The sequence below is a fragment of the Melanerpes formicivorus genome, unplaced genomic scaffold (assembly GCF_026170545.1).
Source record: "Melanerpes formicivorus ecotype bairdi unplaced genomic scaffold, bMelFor1.0.p_v2 SCAF_1010, whole genome shotgun sequence".
Classification (NCBI taxonomy): Eukaryota; Metazoa; Chordata; class Aves; order Piciformes; family Picidae; genus Melanerpes; species Melanerpes formicivorus.
The window spans coordinates 19412-33612 of record NW_027143362.1 but is presented as its reverse complement, the minus strand read 5'-3'; positions in this window follow the sequence as shown (position 1 = coordinate 33612).

Sequence of the window (14201 nt, the reverse complement as noted above, 5' to 3'; positions counted from 1 at the left end):
GCTATGCTATGCTATGCTATGCTATTCCATTAGAGCTGGTAAAGATCTCCAAGATCATCAATTCCAACAGCAACCCAACACCACCATGGCCACTAAACCACGTCCCAAAGTGCCATGGCCACAGGTTTCCTGAACACCTCCAGGGATGGGGACTCCACCACCTCCCTGGGCAGCACATACCATTGGCCAACCTCTTTCTGGGAAGAATTTCTTCCTCACCTCAAGCCTAAACCTCCCCTGGTGCATCTTGAGACTGTGTCTTCTTTTCTGGTGCCGCTTGCCTGGGAGAAGAGACCAACCCCCACCTGGCTACAACCTCCCCTCAGGTAGTTGTAGAGAGCAAGAAGGTCTCCCCTGAGCCTCCTCTTCTTCAGGCTAAGCAACCCCAGCTCCCTCAGCCTCTCCTCACAGGGCTGTGCTCCAGACCCCTCCCCAGCTTTGTTGCCCTTCTCTGGACACCTTCCAGCAACTCAACATCTTTCTTAAACTGAGGAGCCCAGAACTGGACACAGGACTCAAGGTGTGGACTAACCAGTGCTGAGTACAGGGCAGAATGACCTTCCTGTTCCTGCTGGCCACACTCTTCCTGATGCAGGCCAGGATGCTATTGGGCAATGAGGCATTTCAGAAACCTGAAGAGAATCTCCTGTATTTCACACCTGGGGTGATGTGATCCTTGCCTTCCTGGCTGCCTGTGCTCTGTTTCACCTTCTCTCCTCTCCCCAGGGCTGTTGGTTTTATCACCTTTCCCGCCAACAGTCCTCTAGTTTGAGCGTCAGGTTCTGGGACAGAGCTCATTCTGTGTTATATCTCCACACTTCCTAGCACAGTAAAACTCTGACCTCCAGGTCATTAAACCATGACTGACTCTTAGTAATGATAATCTGACCTGCTGGGTCAGAATTGCAGGTAATAAAAAGTGATCAACATCAACATCAAGGAGCAAAGCTCACAGCATTCCTAAGTAAGCGGCAAGGCTGTTACCACACCTTGGTTGGCTGGAAATTAGGATAGGATAGGATAGAATAGGATAGGATAGGATAGGATAGGATAGGATAGGATAGGATAGGATAGGATAGGATAGGATAGGATAGGATAGGATAGAATAGGATAGGATAGGATAGAATAGAAAGAATAGCACAGCATTGCTCTTGTGTACTGTTCAGCCTGGTTGTTGTCAAGATGAAACTCTCCAGCACCAGGACAAGAGGTAGCAGGCAGGAACTTGAACACAGGAAGGTTCTTCTCAACATGGGATTGAACTGCTTTACTTTGAGGGTAGTAGAACACTGGACCAGGTTGCCCAGAGGGGTGTAAAGTCTCCTTTGGAGCCATTCAAAACCCATCCGGATGTTATCCTGTGCAACCTGCTCTAGGTGACACTGCTCTGGCAGGGTGGTTGGACTTGATGATCTCCAGAGGTCCCTTCCAGCCTCTGTTGCTCTGTGATTCTGTGGTCTACTTTCAGGTAGGAGAATCATAGAATCAATAAGGTTGGAAAAGACCTCAAAGATCATCAAATCCAACCTGTCACACAACACCTCATGACTACTAAACCAAGTGGCACGTCCAGTCTCCTCTTGAGCACCTCCAGTGATGGTGACTCCACCTCCCTGGGCAGCACATTCCAATGGGCAATCTCTCTTGCTGGGAAGGACTTTCTCCTCACCTCCAGCCTAAACTTCCCCTGGTGCAGCTTGAGACTGTGTCCTCTTGTTCTGGTGCTGGTTGCCTGGGAGAAGAGACCAACCCCCTCCTGCCTACAACCTCCCTTCAGGGAGCTGTAGACAGCAGGAAGGTCTCCTCTGAGCCTCCTCTTCTCCAGGCTAAACAACCCCAGCTCCCTCAGTGTCTCCTCACAGGGCTGTGCTCCAGACCTCTCCCCAGCCTCATTGCCCTTCTCGGTACACCTTCAAGTGCCTCAATGTCCTTCTTAAACTGAGGGGCCCAGAACTGGATACCAGCTTGGTAGGAAGCATTATCACAGACTGCTGAACCAAGGTCACTTTCCACTGAGGAGATCTCTCCTGGTTGTGCTTTCCACTGCAGAGAGCTCCCCTGCTCTTTGCCAGGTTCGGTGGGATATGGATAATCTGGAGCAAAGTGAAGGAGCAGGAGACTGCTACCTGGATCCACCCCTCCCAGATCTCTGCAAACAAAGCCAGCTGTCTGCTGAAGTCCGTTGGTAGCAGTTGCCACACCTGTGAATGCTGAACCTCTGCCAGTTTGGGCACAGCAAGCGCACCACACAGAGCACACACAAGGAGAAACAGCTTCAAACCCATTGCCTGAAGCCCATGCAGCTGAGCACAGGCTGTGCCCTCGCTTGGGAGAAGGTCAGGCATTGAAAACATGCCTGTGGACAGCTTGTCCTCACGATCCCACAGGCTTTGCCTGTGCTGATGATACAGGAAAGGACTTGGAGGCAGAATCACAGAATCACTATGGCTGGAAAAGACCTTTAAGAGCATAGAATCATAGATCCATCTTGGTTGGAAAAGACCTCCAAGACCACAGAATCATAGATCCATTAACAAATCCAAGTGCCAGGTGCTGCACTCTGGCCACAACAACCCCAGGCAGTGCTACAGGCTGGGGTCAGAGTGGCTGAGAGCAGCCAGGCAGAAAGGGACCTGGTGGTGCTGATTGACAGCTGGCTGAGTTGGATGTTAGGAAGAAGTTGTTCCCCATGAGGGTGCTGAGAGCCTGGCACAGGTTGCCCAGGGAGGTGGTGGAAGCCTCCTGCCTGGAGGTGTTTGCAGCCAGGCTGGATGTGGCTGTGAGCAACCTGCTGGAGTGTGAGGTGTCCCTGCCCATGGCAGGGGGTTTGGAACTGGCTGAGCCTTGAGGTCCCTTCCAACCCTGACAATTCTGTGATTCTACTTCTTCCAAGGAGCTCAGCTGCTTTATGGAGGACACTTCAAGGGACTAACCTCAGTTCTAGGCACAAGGACTCAGAGTGCATCATCTTGTCCTTTGAATAATTTACCTCTGCTCATCCTGACTTCTCCTTGCAGCACAACAGTGCAGCTTTGTTTCCATGCCTTAGTTTGTCTGAGCAGGAGCAGGAAGGACAGAAACATAAAGGAGATCTCATTTGGTACCAGAAATCAGTCACTGCTAATTAGCAACACCAAATCCTGCTTCCCTTACAAGAATGGTTTGCACCTGGATTTTGAGAGAAGCTTTGAGGGTCATGTAAAGAATGTTCTGAGGGACTACCTGAGATGATAAATGGAAGCAAACATTCCAAAGCACAGTGTAATTCCTCCTGCAAAACACTTAATGTGAGCTACAGCTTGCTGTGAAGTGCCTTTGGAGGTGTCCACTTGCATCCTCTTTATTTCACCACCTATTTTTACAGCAAATTTTATTCTTAACACAAATGTTTCTCCCACAGTCTCTTTGAATTTATGTTAGCAGGGTCACATTGCATGGAGCATCCCAGCACCGTCTCTACTGCAGCATCTCTGACTATTTATATCAACAATGGTCTGAGGCAGCTTCCAGGCCACCTGAGGCCACCTCTCATTATGCAGAGCAAGACTTCTGGAGGTGTTGAAAAGAGGCAGAGATGTGGTGCTGAAGAACATGGTTTAGTACCAGACTTGGTAGACCTAGAGGGAGGGTTGGACTCCATGATCTTCTTCCAGTACCTGAAAGAGGCCTACAAGAAAGCTGGGGAGGGACTTTGCAAGGGCTTGTAGTGATAAGATGAGGGGTAATGGATAGAAACTGGAAGAGGGGAGATTTAGACAGGAGGTGAGGAAGAAATTCTTGACAGTGAGGGTGGGGAGACACTGGAACAGGTTGCCCAGGGAGGTTGTGGATGCCCCCTTCCTGGAGGTGTTCAAGGGCAGGTTGGATGAGGCTTTCAGCAGCCTGAGCTAGTGGAGGGTGTCGCTGCCTACAGCAGGGGGTTGGAACAAGATGATCTTTGAGGCCCTTTCTAACCTAAGCCATTCTATGAATCTATGACTCAGAGGTCTTTTCCAACCAAAATGATTCTATGATTTTGATATGAAGAGATCCAGCCCCATCCAGAAGGTTTTCCAGCTCCCTTGCACTGCTGTGAGAAGCATAACCACCCTAATCCTCCAAGAGCACTTAATCCCTGAGTCATTCCCAGCAGAGATACTTCACATGCTTCATTTGTCACACAACCAGAGCATCATTAAACAGAAAGGGCTAATGCAAGGGCCTAGCAGCTCATTATTGGTAAGATCCTAGGCTCATAGAATTGGTGTGGTTGGACAAGACTTAACACCTCCATGGTGATAGAACAATGGCCTGAAATTGTGCCAGTGGAGGCTTAGGTTGGAGATTGGGAAAATTTGCTTGACTGCAAGAGTGGTCAGGGATTGGAACAGGCTGCCAAGGGAGGTGGTGGAGTCCCCATCCCTGGAGGTGTTCAAGAGACCTGTGGCCATGGCACTTTGGGACACGGTTTAACAGCCATGGTGGCGTTGGGTTGATGGTTGGACTCAGTCTTAGAGGTTGTTTCCAGCTGAAACAATTCTCTCTTTCTATGTTTGAGGATTCAACCTGTAGAAAAGGTAAAATAAAGAGTGGACAACCTCAAACAGAGCCCTGCAAGAAGAAAATAAAGAAGAAAAAGACCAGTCTTTCCCTTTTAAAAAGAAACCAAAAGCCCAAACACACAAAGCAATGTTTCTGACTGGGGAGGAAATCAAATCAGTTTGCTCTGACTTTTCCTCAGCACTCAGACACAATACCAAGAGCTGCAGGGTATAATCCTCAGATGCTCTTCAGCTGGACTCAACCAAAGGATATTTATCTTAACTCCAAAGGCTAGTGGTGAAAGAGGTTGAGGGATGGAGTCCATCATTAGTGCATTTGCAGATGACACCAACCTGGGAGCAGGAGTTGATCTGTTAGAGGGTAGAGAGGCTCTGCAGTGGGACCTGGACAGGCTGGACAGATGGGCAGAGTCCAACAGCATAGCATTCAACAAGCCCAAGTGCCTGGTGCTGCACTGTGGCCACAACAACCCCAGGCAGTGCTACAGGCTGGGGTCAGAGTGGCTGAGAGCAGCCAGGCAGAAAGGGACCTGGGGGGATTGATTGATAGCAGCTGAACATGAGCCAGCAGTGTGCCCAGGTGACCAAGAAGGCCAGTGGCATCCTGGCCTGCATCAGAGACAGCATGGCCAGCAGGAGCAGGGAAGTCCTTGTGCCCTGTGCTCAGCACTGCTGAGGCCACACCTTGAGTCCAGGGCCAGTCCAGTTCAGGGCCCCTCAGTTTAAGAAGGACATTGAGACTCTTGAAGGTGTCCAGAGAAGGGCAACAAAGCTGGGGAGGGGTCTGGAGCACAGCCCTGTGAGGAGAGGCTGAGGGAGCTGGGGTTGCTTAGCCTGGAGAAGAGGAGGCTCAGGGGAGACCTTCTTGCTCTCTCCAACTCCCTGAAGGGAGGTTGTAGCCAGGTGGGGGTTGGTCTCTTCTCCCAGGCAAGCAGCACCAGAACAAGAGGACACAGTCTCAAGCTGTGCCAGAGGAGGTTTAGTCTGGAGGTGAGGAGAAAGTTCTTCCCAGAGAGAGTAATTGTCCATTGGGATGTGCTGCCCAGGGAGGTGTTGGAGTCACCACTCCTGGAGGTGTTCAAGAGGGGATTGGATGTGGCACTTGGTGCCATGGCTTAGTAGTCATGAGGTCTGTGGTGACAGGTTGGACTTGATGATCTCTGAGGTCTTTTCCAACCTTACTGATTCTATGATTCCATATTTCAGTGGCACAGGGATAAATGAACCTATGGGTCACTTCTCTAAGGGCAGCTCTAGGAACAGCTCTGATGCAGAGGGGTCCAGATGGACTTTTTGCCCTCCTCTGTTCCAGCTCCCTCCTGGGCTTTTTGAAAGGGAAAAGGTTGGAGGACACAAAGCTTTATTCTCACATTTGCATCCTTCAGGCTAGAGAAGCTTCTGTATTTATGCCCCAGCGACGCTTGCCTCCAGTAACTCTGAAGTGTGCTGGGCAGCTGTGGAAGGAGGGAGGGAAACAACAAAGCCCTTGTGTCTGAACCATTTGTGTCTGTGTGCAGCCTGCCCTGTGCAGCTGGTCTGACTCAGCTCCGAGGAGATGCTGTGCAGCTGCTTCTCCGGAGCGAGCCCTGTGGGCAAGCAGCAGCAGAGTCCAACATCTCTGTGCAGCTTCTCGATCTCCGAGTTCATTGTCTCCCTGCTCTGTCGTCTCTAATCACGAAGCATTAGGCTGCTTCTTGCTGGATGTTCATGTGCATATGTTCAGAACACTCAGGGCCGGTGGACCCATTGTTTCTCTTCTCCTGCTGATGGGTTTGGTTTCTTTTCTCTGCAAACCAGAGCCCAGGGACTTGCCACAAGCCCAGATTCCATCTTTTCAGAATTGATTACTTCTTTGCTGGGACACTGTTTACTGCAGTTGTCTAAGAGCAGGATCAGCTGGTGCAAACCAACTTGATCTGAAGCTAAGGCAGGATGTAGTACAGCTCTGGACACCCAGGGCAGATGAGATGCCCTCCTCTGGGGTGACTCTGCTGCTGCCTAGGTAAGTGTCCCCAGGTCCAAAGCAGGCAGCAGCAGCTTGAAGAAGCTCAGAGAGGGAGGCTCTAGAGACTAAACCATCTCATTCCAGCTCTGATGAGCTCATTCAGCTGGAAAGGCAGGGAATGAAGCAGACCAAACCAAAATGAGCATGCATTCTAGTCTGAAATGGGAGCACTAGGCAGCTGGGCACTGAGATTCCAGGCAAATGGAAATAATTAGGCACTGGCACAGAACAGTGGAAATATCACTGGAGTTTCCAAAGGGATTTTCTTTGAGGAAAAATGAAGGAATCACAGAATCAGAGAATCACAGAATGGTTTGGGTTGGAAGAGACCTTCAAGATCATCCAGTTCCAACCCCCTTGCCATGGGCAGAGACAGCTTCCACTAGCTCAGGTTGCTCAAGACCTCATCCAGCCTGCCCTTGAACCCCTCCAGGGAGAATGCATCCACAGCCTCCCTGGGCAACCTGTTCCAGTGTCTCCCCACCCTCACTGTCCAGAATTTCTTCCTCATCTCCAGTCTAAACCTACCCTCCTCAAACTTAAACCCGATGCCACTCATCCAATCACTACCAGCCCTTGTAAATCTCCAGCACTCTGAGATTGGCTGTTCCAAAGTGAAGCAACAATCCCCACAGGATAGGGCTAATCCTGTGGGTAAGTGGGATAGTGGCAGAGTATTTCTCATGCTAGAAGGTGCCAAAATGTGTAAGGTAATCAATTCTGAAATGGTTTAAGTGCCTTATGAACCTTGGGAGGAAGAGCAGCAGAACCCAATTTCCTCCACAGTAGGAGGAGCCAGCTGTGACCACTCCTCAAGCTGTGACCACTCCTCAAGTTGTGACCACTCCTCAGGCTGCGTCCACTCTTCAAGCTGTGACCACTCCTGAAGCTGAAAGCCATGTGGGTCAGAAATAAGTGGAAATTAATGACCAAGGGTTGGTCTCTTCCCCCAGGCAAGCAGCACCAGAACAAGAGGACACAGTCTCAAGCTGCACCAGGGGAAGTTTAGGCTGGAGGTGAGGAGAAAGTTCCTCACAGAGAGAGTTGTTGGCCATTGGAATGGACCAGGATGCTGGTGACCTTCTTGGCCACCTGAGCACACACCACCTCATGTTCCAGTACCCTCCAGGTCTTTCTCTGCTAGGCAGTTCCCAGCCACTCTGCCCCAAGCCTGCAGCATTCCTGGGGTTGTTGTGACCCAAGTTAATGGAACAAAACTAGAAATGGATGGATTCAGATTGGATGTGAGGAAGAAGTTGTTCCCCATGAGGGTGGTGAGAGATTGGCACAGGTTGCCCAGGGAGGTGGTGGAAGCCTCATCCCTGGAGGTGTTTGCAGCCAGGCTGGCTGTGGCTGTGAGCAACCTGCTGTAGTGTGAGGTGTCCCTGCCCATGGCAGGGGAGTTGGACCTGGCTGATCCTTGAGGTCCTTTCCAATTCAATGCTATGATTGTAGAGTGCAGGACCCAGCATTTGGCCTTCTTGAGCTTCAAACAACTGACCTCAGCCCATCTGTCCAACCTGGCCAGGTCCATCACACATGGCAAAATGAGAGACAAGTAACAAAAGCTCCTTTCACCTTTCAGACTACCCTTGTGATAGCTTCTTTAGCTGGATTATGCCACAGCCTTTGCACTTGTCAGCACTTCCTTTCTAATGAGGCGAGGAAGGTCAGCAGAAATGAAGAGCCAAGATAAGAGTTATCAGGCAGATACAAATAAAGGAGCTTATAACATCTGCAGTGCCCCTCAATCTGCAACAGATAAATGAGGCTGAAGCCAGAGGAGGGTTTAAAAGGAATCTGATACTGGCAACATTTACACTCTGAAGTTCTCTTTGTAAGCAGATGACTGGGCCACAGCTACTGCTTGTAGTTCTCACTGCTGAGGTCACTGTCACCACTGAAACTCAGTCACACTGCCACCCAGCAGGGCTCAGCCTCTCCTATCTGTGGCTCAGATGTGATCCACAACCCTACATCTGTGTCCTCATACAACAGGGACCACATTTTAACCCCAGAGTGCCAGCAGCCACTGGGTAAGTGGCACACCACAAAGATCTCCCTTGCCCACACTGCAGCTTTCCTGTTCTTTACAGGAAAGAGAGTTTGCTTTAACTGCATGCAGCTACATCACTACTTGTTTGACTTTCTAACTGTCCTGATACTTAGATTCCTATTATATGTGTCTTAAAGTCATAAAATGGTTTAATTTGGAAGAGACATTGGTAATGACCCACTTCCAACCCCCCTGCCATAGGCAGGGACACCTTCCACCAGCCCAGGTTGCTCAAAGCCTCATCCAAGGTGGCCTTGAACACCTCCAGGGAGGAGGAATCCACAACATTCCTGGGCAACCTGTGCCAGTGTCTCACCACCCTCACTGTCAAGAATTTTTTCCTCATCTCCAGTCTAAATCTGCCCTCCTTGAGTTTCAACCCCTTGCCCCTTGTCCTGTCACCACAAGCCCTTATAAAAAGTCCCTCCCCAGCTTTCTTGTAGCCCCCTTCAGGTACTGGAAGGCTGCTCTAAGGTATCCCTGGAGTGTTCTCTTCTCCAGGCTGAACAGCTCCAACTCTTTCAGCCTGGCTTTACAGCAGAGGTGCTGTAGCCCTCTGATCATCTTTGTGCCCTCCTCTGGACCCGCTCCAGCAGGTCAATCTTTCTTGTATTAGGATTCTCAGGGCTGGACGGAGTATTCCAGGTAAGTTCTCACCAGAGCAGTGCAGTGTGGCAGAATCTCCTCTCTGCATCTTTGGCCACACTGCTTTTGATGCAGCCCAGGCTGCCATTGGCCTTCTAGCACACACTGCTGCCTCATGTCCAGCTTCTCACCCACCAGCACCCCCAAGTCCTTTTCCACAGGGCTGCTCTCAATCTTCTCATCCCCCAGCCTGTATTGATTTCCAGGATTGCCCTGACCTAGGTTCAGGACCTTATACTTTTGCTTACTGAACCTCATGAGATTCTCCTCAGCCCCCCTCCCCAGCATGTCCAGATCCCTCTGCATGCCATCCCATCCTTCAGACTTACCAACCACACCACTCAGCTTGGTATCACCTGGAGACTTGCTGAGGGTGCCTCAACCTTGCTGTCTGTATCACTGACGAAGATATTGAGCAGCACTGCTCCCAGTACAGCCCTCTGAGGGACACCACTTGTTGCCCACCTCTACCTTGACATCAAGCCCTTGCCCACTACCCTGGGCAGTGGTTTGTTCCTTATGTATTTTAGCCCTGAGGTTTAGGATCCTCCAAAGTTTTCCAGTGACCACAGGATGCCTTTTTTTTTTCCTCTTTGTTTTTTTAAACAGATCATTTATTTGCAACAGCAGTGTGAGATACAGCAGAATACAAGAGGGAAGCAGGCAATCAGGGATTATTTCAGAGGGTGTGTTTTTCCAGTAGATTATTCCACATGTTACACAGGGAAATGCTCAGTCCTCTAACATTAGTTCTGATCCATAGTGACACAGAATTTCAGCAACAAGCAGTCTTGTGGGGAGCAATTAAAAGAGAGAAAACAAAATCCACCTTGATTGTTTGCTTGACCTGAATAACAGACTGCAACAAGTATGACTTAGATCACATCACAAATAGTTCAGCCTCTATTTGCATCTTCTCTGTCCAGTAAGTCCTTGAGAAGCTCAAGATGCACACACACACACACAGAGGGTGATCTGAGACACAGAACAGTTGTGCAGGGTGCTTTCAGCAGAGCCCCCAAGGTGAAGGCTCACATTTTATGCAGGTTACAAATATTTGGATGGTGTAAAACATCCTGGATGTGGCACCCAGGCTGCAGAGAGAAGCCTGCAAACTGCTCTGCCACCAAGCAGTGGAAAAGGTGGGAAGTGGGAGGCCATCTAGCCTTCCAAGCAGAGAGTGTGGCAAGCATGATCAATCATCAGAAATGAAACCACACTCTGCGAAGCTCAGAGCCTCAGCACCACATCAGATGAGTCTTGCTCCTGCTTCCACTGAATGAAGGAAAAGATGCAGCTCCCAAACACTTCAAGAGGAGAAGGGTTAAGATGACAGCTCAAGTGCTGCAGGGATTCCTTTCTCCTTCCCTTTGTCTATTTATTTGTTTTTAATCTCCTGAGAACAGAATTTAGCTGATAAGCTCCTCAAGAGTTCATGCAACCCAAAAGGTGTTTGTGTGCCTCGCTGTAGCTGGTGTTAGCTTCCAGCCTTTCATCCTGAAACTCAGGAATTAAACATGCTGAATGCCTGCTGAAGTGCAAACACAGCATGGCAATCATGCTAGCAAGGAGGAGTCACAGACTTAGCCAGGGGCTTTTTAAGACCCTAGTCTGACACACCTCCTAGGAGATCCATCCACCACACACTCTTCCCAGTGAAGGTAGTGAGACACTGGAACAGGTTGCCTGGGGAGATGGGACCTAGAAGAAAGCTGGGGAGGTACTTTTGACAAGGACTTGTAGTGAAAAGATGTAGCTGTCCCCTCCCTGGAGGTGTTCCAGGCCAGGCTGGATAAGGCCTTGAGCAAGCTGGGCTGGTGGGAGGTGTCCCTGCCCATGGCAGAAGGGTTGGAACTGGATGATCTTGAAGGTCCCTTCCAACCCAAACCATTCTAGAATGCTATAAACAAAACATTCAACAGGTCCCATGCCAACCCATAAACACTTTGAGAGGACCCCAAGTCATGCTGTGAGATACAAGGTAGAGCTCAAGGCCTTTAGAACATAGATCTCACTCAAACAGGATTAAAGTAGGCATTGTTTTAAATCACATTAAGGCAGAAATAGTTCCAATCTAGGAAAAGTTCAGGGTAATTATTACTTAACCAAGGGTGACTCTTGTACAGGGATGCCAGCACTGCACAACAACTTTGAGGAGCACACAGCCCTGGAGGTCAAAGCTAAATCAAGCCCTAAGGGATGCTCAAGAGTGACATTGCCTCACATGAACGGTGAGCTCTTGGGGTGGGCCAGAACCATCTGTGATGAAAGCCACTCCCTAAGGATGTACTTTAGGGTGGCTCAGAAACCTGAAGCTGAATCCATCTCCTTCCAGAATTCAGTATCCTGCTGAAACACTCTCTATCCTATTCTATTCTTCACAGAAAGAGAGATTGCCCATTGGAATGTGCTGCCCAGGGAGGTGGTGGAGTCACCATCATTGGAGGTGTTTAAAAAGAGACTGGATGAGGCACTTGGTGCCATGGTTTAGTTGATTAGATGGTATTGGGTGATAGGTTGGACTCAATGATCTCAAAGGTCTTTTCCAACCTGGTTAATTCTATCCTATCCTATTGATAGAGGAAATCTTCCAAGCTTTTACTCTAAGGTCAATCTGCATATCATGGACACACAAGAGAATTTGGGGTGTTTCCAGACTGGATGGGGTGCTTGGTTGCATGGTTTAGTTGATTAGATAGTGTTGGGTGATAGGTTGGACTCAATGATCTCAAAGGTCTTTTCCAACCTGGTGAATTCTGTATAATGGAATCACCACAGGGAAGTGCATGGAAGAAGTCATGAGGAGCCAAAAAGCTCTGGTAGAAACAATCCTGAGCCCACTGACAATCTCCTCCATGAGTCTGGGTTTATGGGAGCAGGAGCAGACCTACCACATCTTGCTTGCCTGTTGATGCCCAATGCATGGCAACATCCTTTACTTTCCCAGTGCTCTTCATTTTAGCTTCCCTTCTGTCACCTCACCTTTGCAGGGGTCTCAGTACCTTATCTCCAAGATGCTCTCCTTGAGTGAGGAGCTCTTCTGGGACTGGTTCTGAGTGCTTCCCACATGGCAGCAGTGCAGATTGTTGCAAGGCACACCCAAAAACACCCTCCTGAGTGAGGGGGCTGCTGGGCTGCCCTGCTCATATTCTGCTCACCTCAGCAGCAGACTCAGCCTGGCTGAGGGAAAATATGCACCAAGCCATTTGTGAAGGGCCCTGAAGCACAAACCAAATCACAGCTGATTTAAATAACACAGAACCATGCAAAATTCACAAAATTAGAGCTTTTAAGGAGTGGCTTTGAACAAAATAAAATGAAATGATTAAAAACAAAGCAAACCTTTGCTTAAAAATCCACCAGTGCTACGTGGATGGCTTTCTGCTTGAGCTCTTGGAGCCATGCAAAAGCTTTAATCAGAGTGTCCCTTTAACAAATACAGCTGTTGAAGGAATAAAGAAGAAGGAAGAAAAGGGGGGGAAAAAAAGCCAGAACAAAAGATTAGACAAAAAACCCCACCAAAAACCCAACAAAACCACGAGTTTTGATCTTGCTCACTGAATCTGCTCAGCATTTATCCATCTGAGCAGAGGTATGCAAGGGGCTGAACACCACACCTGTGTTGCCCTTCCCTGGGAGACTTAGTCCTTGCTGTGGGATAAGATCTTATCTGCAGCTTGGCATTGTCCCTTGCAGGTGCCCAAGCGTGCTCATGCCCTTGGACTGTGCCCCTGTCCTGGGCTGTGTCCTCACACAAGTGCCAGCTACCTCACTTCACTCTGTGATGCTGCAAGAGAGATGTGATATGCAGTGTGACTGGAGGGAGGGCTCCCAGGCTGGCAGTGGGGCTGGCACTGGGTCACCCAAGGAGAGCCCTGTCCTGTGTCTCTGTATGCCACATGCTGTGTCTGGGGCTGCAGGGCAGAGATCATGGTCCAGCTGTAAATGCATGGAGGAGGCATGAAGCTCCTGCTCACCACAGGGAGTCTGTGCCACACTCTAACAGTGTTTAAGACAAGAAGGGAGACTGCAGGAAGGCTGCAGAGGGACCTGTCATGAGGATGTCTGGAGACAGGACAAGGGGAAATGGATTGAAGCTGAGGAAAAGTAGGTTTACATTGGATCTTAGGAAGAAGTTCTTCAGTCCAAGGGTGGTAGGACTCTGGAGTAGTCTGACCAGGGAGGTTGTGGATGTCCCCTCCCTCAGGATGCTCAAGGCCACGCCAGATGAGGAGCAATCAAGTCTAGCTGAGAGGCATCACTGCCCTCAGCAGGGAGGTTGGAGCAGATGATCTCTGAGGTCCCTTCCAAGCTGAACTATTCTATGAAAACAGGAAAATGAGTGTGGCAGGACACCCTGGGGCTCTAAGGTGCTGAAAGCTGGGGGTAGAAAACTGCCTTTGGACCACAGTGCAGAGATTTGAGTGTAGCAGGAGCTTATGATCTGACTAGAAACATCTAATCCCCTGTAACAAAAACTGCATGTAGAGGATGTCAGCATGAGTCAGCAGTGTGCCCAGGGGGCCAAGAAGGCCAGTGGCATCCTGGCCAGCATCAGGAATAGTGTGGCCAGCAGGAGCAGGGAAGTCATTGTGCCCTGTGCTCAGCACTGGTTAGGCCACACCTTGAGTCCTGTGGCCAGTTCTGGGCTCCTCAATTTAAGAAGGACAGTGAGACACTTGAAGGCGTCCAGAGAAGGGCAACAAGGCTGGGGAGGGGTCTGGAGCACAGCCCTGTGAGGAGAGGCTGAGGGAGCTGGGGTTGCTTAGCCTGGAGAAGAGGAAGCTCAGGGGAGACCTCATTGCTGTCTACAACTCCCTGAAGGGAGGTTGTAGCCAGGTGGGGGTTGGTCTCTTCTGCCAGGCAAGCACCACCAGAACAAGAGGACACAGTCTCAAGCTGCACCAGGGGAGGTTTAGGCTGGAGGTTAGGAAGAAATTCTTCCCAGAAAGAG